The sequence below is a fragment of the Heterocephalus glaber genome, unplaced genomic scaffold (genome assembly GCF_053883595.1).
Source record: "Heterocephalus glaber isolate CG9 unplaced genomic scaffold, H.glaber_assembly_v1.0 deba00001465, whole genome shotgun sequence".
Classification (NCBI taxonomy): domain Eukaryota; kingdom Metazoa; phylum Chordata; class Mammalia; order Rodentia; family Bathyergidae; genus Heterocephalus; species Heterocephalus glaber.
In genome coordinates this window covers 16,083,001-16,088,060 of record NW_028258312.1, presented here as the reverse complement: position 1 = coordinate 16,088,060, position 5,060 = coordinate 16,083,001, and the positions used below count along the sequence as shown (strand labels likewise).

At 37.9% G+C, this 5,060-nt stretch overlaps 1 pseudogene; it reads right to left on the bottom strand.

Annotated features, from left to right (window-relative positions):
- Nucleotides 1-721: 721 nt before the first annotated feature.
- Nucleotides 722-1,113, bottom strand: LOC147826587 (ubiquitin-conjugating enzyme E2 W pseudogene; annotated as a pseudogene).
- Nucleotides 1,114-5,060: the final 3,947 nt, after the last annotated feature.

Genomic DNA, 5,060 nt, shown 5'->3' with positions numbered 1-5,060 from the left:
CTTAATCATCACTGCCATTTTTCTTACTTCCAAAGTAAAGCCTTGATTAGACCATTCATACCCTATATTACTCATACCTCTACTTTAGAGATTGAGGAACTATGTACAACAAATGAATTTATTTTTGCCATAGGGATAACATACTGTACCTCTCTGCCAATGTCACTTGAAAACCTTCCATTGTCAAAACAATTTGACAGCAGATATAAACAAATAAATATGCAATGATCTTCCATTACACTCCTTTAAAGACACATGCTAATTCATGCTGTTAACCTTAGAATCACAGTGTATAAAATCCAAATGTAAGCAATTGAGGTGTCTTTCAAAGTAATGCTGGATCCCTCATTTTAATTACAATCCCACTATGACCAGTAAATTCATCTCATAGGCCCTATCATGCATTAATCATTGAGTGGCAGGAGTTAATGAAAACTTTTCCTGTTACAAGGCCCATTGCTGGCAATGGACAAACCAAAACCACCAAGGAAATCATTGTTACTGTACAATACATGAGGACCTGGAATTTTTCCAAAAGTTAAAAAAAAATTTAAAAATGGAATTATATTTGACATTTCCTGACACCTGCATTAATACTGTATGCCTAATAAAAGCATGTCAGTTGCGTGGACTGAACCAGCAATCAACATGTGCCCAGAATGCACACAAGTAAAAATGTAGTAAAAGGAAGTAGTCTTCATTGTCTATAGGTTACTCCCAGTCAAAGGTTAATGTTCAAAGACTGAATGATCAAAGCGCTCGTTTTTTCAGTAGGACTATCTTCTGCTAGGAGGATGATAACAGTGGCATCAACAAGTATCATCATGATACCACCATTTTGTTTTCTTTGGATTCTTGTTACATGTTTGCACATAGAAAGAATTATCTGGTGGTCATCTCTGAGGAGAGACAAAAGGATATCGACTACTAAATTTAAATAGAAGTTGAAATTTTTCTCCTTTGTATAAGGTACCTGGTGCACCTTCCACGGCTACAACCCACTGTGTGATTGAATTTTGAACACTCTTTTCATTTAAAGTCATCCCAGGAGGTGGGTGGGTCATTCTTCAAAGCCAGCAGTTCTTTCTGTAGTCGTTTCTGCATTGACACCATGATCAAGATTATTTTTTTTTAAGAAAGGAAAAGCAGAAGAAAATTATTCCTGAACCAAGTCACAAAATTGCTTGAAGTTTGGAAAGATACAATGGGAAAAGAGAAAGCATTCATTATATTTGAAGAAGCCTTGGGTTGAGTTAAGGTGGTTTTTCATTTGACAACAGCTTTGTCCTATTTATTATATAGGCATTAAACTAGACTGTCCAGTTTAAAGTCTGCTCATTTCAGCCAAAACACTTCAGGTAGACTGCATACTGGTAATCTTTCTGCCTGTGGTGGACTAGTGCTGAAATCTAGATTCTAATGACTGGCTCAGGCATGCCTGAACTGGTGTCAGAAAACAGACCCAGCTCCCTACCTGCACCTTTATATAAATAAACATCGCAGGAGATGACAGCCAGGAGTAAGATAACGGGAGATGAAGTGCAGCACAGGTCGTGTTTCAATTTAAGAGAGCTGTCAAAATGGGGATGAGCCTATGTAGTCCTAAAACGGAGATTGAGGAAAATATTCCCTGCTATAAACCACTCAAGAACAACATAGAGAATCTTCTCCTAGACTCCTGCAAGTAACAGAACTCAAAAATAAATAGCTGGTTTGAAGAAGGCATCTTTCCATTCATTTGCCTTTTCTAAGATAATGTTCTCTATTCTCAACAATCTTGCCTTCCTAGCACCATTTGTGTCAGCCTCATGCAATTATGCAATTTCCTAACTGGGAGGAACAAAATAGGTTGAATTTTTAATTAACAAAAGAGTTAGCTATTGAATCTTCACTGAAAATCAAATTTCAATTTACCCAAGAGTATTTTATTTTCTTGTCTGTTTATTTAAAATTATAAAATACCAAGACATAGAAACATCTTAAGTGTCTATCAGTGAATGTTAAAATAACACAAGTATAGTAAACATATGCAATGGAATATTATTTAATCATACAAAAGAAGGAGATTCTGCAGTAAGTGACAACCCTTGATGTCACACTATGGTAAGTGAAATAATCTAGTCACAGTAAGACAAATATTGCATGATTCCACTGACATGGGATATCTAAAAGTCAAACTCACATTAACAGAGACTAGAATGGTGGTCACCAGGGCAGAGGAGCAGGAGGGAATGAGTTCAAGTGCTATAATTGGTCACTTACTCATGTAAGATGAGTAAGTTTTAGAGATTTACTGTGCAGCATAGTATAGTCAATAATACCCAACAATAATGTACATTAAATATTTAGGAGGGTAGATTTCATGTTAGATATTCTTGCCACAATAAGGTAAAATGCTTTAAAATGTGAATATGAAATGACTTTGCGAACAGCAGAACTGTGCTGTCGCAGCGCTTAGGACACGTGTCTCTGGGGATGATGCTGGTGCTGCTCTCCACCTTCCCAGCAATCAGCTGTCTGCCTAGTTATGACAGTAGTGATTCCTATGTTCCTGTCCATTAACTTGGGAAATCTCCTCTGCCTTAATTTGGGGATAGCAAGTTTTTTTTTCTCTAAAAATGCCAGAATCAGTTAAAACATAGTGGTATGGTTTGGATACCCCCTAGGATTCATGTGTTGGAGACCTAATCTCCAATGTGACAGCACTGGAAGGTGAGGCCGACTGGAGAGTCAGCCAGTCGACTGGGCTGCGAGAGTGGAGCTCTCACAAATAGAATAATGCTACTATAAAAGTGGCTCTGGGGGTGAGTTTTCTATCTTTTGCCCTTCTGCCCCTCTCCATGTGATGACATAGCCAGAAGGGCTTTATCACTGCCAGCACCTTGGTTTTAGACTTCCCAGACTCCAAAACTCTTGGTCAATAAATTCCAGCCCATTATAAATTACCCAGTCTCAAACATTAGGTCATAATAGCACAGAATAGAGTAAGACAAGCAGGTACTACAGAAAAATATTAGACCCTATGTACTTTTTGGCAATCACACAAAAATGCTAACATAGGTGTTAAGGGCAACTCAATATTTTTTTCAGTCATAACCAATTTGCACTTACTTCTGTAGAACCTCAATGAAATTATTATTTTTTAAATCCCACTCTTAAAAAATCTTAGACCCAGTTCTGGCAGAGACTTTAGAGATTAATATAAATCTCACAAGTTCTTTCTAAACCAGAATTTGTCATTCACAGCACTACTAATATGGTGAGCCATTTAACTCCACATTGTATGACACCATCCTATGCATTACATTCCTGGCCTCTACCCAATGTCAGAAGAATTTTCCACTGGTGTGACAGTCCACAACGTACTCAGATACTTAGACATTTCCCCAGGCAAGCAAAATCACTTGGGTTAAAAAGTATTGTGGTAAACCTTCTCCAAGTATTTTCATTCACAATTTGCTTAAGCAGATATAGTAATAGAGAAATTACTATTGGGTGAAGATTCCAATTAAACATTTATGACATTGGGCTGCAGCCCTATCAAGATGACAGACATGTCATTTGGATCACTGCCCTTCTCAGTCCAACACCAATACTTCCACCCAAAACAACACTCGTCTTTCAAGACCCAAATCAAAGGTAAGATTTTTATGTATCCTTTCTTGACATCTCACTAAAAATGTAAAGGTGACTGCTCTCCTTTTCGCACTTTCATTCACTATAAATATATTTAATAAACTCCTGCTACGTCCATAACTCTGCTGCATCCAAGTCAACACATTGTTAGGGTAGGTGAATAAATGATCCTCCTAGGACTCAAATTGCACACTTCTTACATTTCCCCTGTAAGTTTTTAATTATTGGAATTTGAAACAACTTTGTTTAATCTCATTCTCTGGTTCCCTTGGAAAGACACTCAGAGGCTGATATACACCTGCAAAAGGTTTATCGAGGAGTGCCCTTGGGAAGAGTGTCCATTAGGGAATGAAAGAAGAAAACTGGTTGGGGAAGAAGTTGATTTAAGTGTCATTTCCACAGGATTCTTTATCTCCCTCCTTCAAAGTTGTTCCCCATTGAGGCATGGCCATGGGTCTTTATGCTACCCTACATGCCAGTCATTGAGTGTGGATTCCCTGTGGAGACACTGTATCTGGGCCAGGAAACTCCCTTCAGAGAGTGCAGTTCCCAAAGGGCCATCAGCAATGGCCAGCTGGCAGCCTGACACTCACTGAGTGAACCTTTCTGATGTGGTGGTCCAGTGGAACATCACAGTCTCAGATGTAGCTAGTCAGGAGAAGCAATATCATGCTGTGATAGCAAATTAAACTTAAAAATGTGCTAACTTCACATAACATGGTTTATTTCTTGCTCACAAGACATGTTTATCAAAGACATCAGTCATCCAGGTAGTGAATTAGTGATCCATGCTCCTCTGTTTATGTCTTCATCATTTCCCCATGTGACCTTCACAGCTGTGCAAGAGCTTTCCACTGTCTCAGTGTTAAGGTGACACATCACCTACTCACACCTTACCAGTCAGAATTCATCACATGACTTTAGAAGACTGGGAAGGACAGGAGAGCCAGATGAGGGTCACTACCAGAGGTAAATCCACATACTCTCTTGGGATACCAGGACAATTTACATTCAAACATCAGCTAATCAATAATAAGTACTTAAGTACTTCCTGATTACATTTCTATGCAAGTGCTATATTAGTATCATTGACAAGTAATATATAGCAGAACAATAGAGCATTAAAAATCTAGAGGGGAGGAAAGAAGATTCTATCTTCAATAAAAGAAAGTTACTCAAGATTACATAGAATTAAGAGTTTAATTGAGAATGTTGATGTTAAGTGGTTAAAAAAATACAGGGCAAAGATATCAAAAATGGAAAAAGTCAGAATAGACTCTATAAATAGGAAAAAATTGAGTTGAATCCAAAAATTAAAAAACATAAAAAGAAGAGAAATTTGCCTCCACAGTTAAAAAAAAGATTTACAGGTATAAGGCCCTGGGTTTAATCCCCTCCCCCCAAAATATCCACCTCCTGACCTG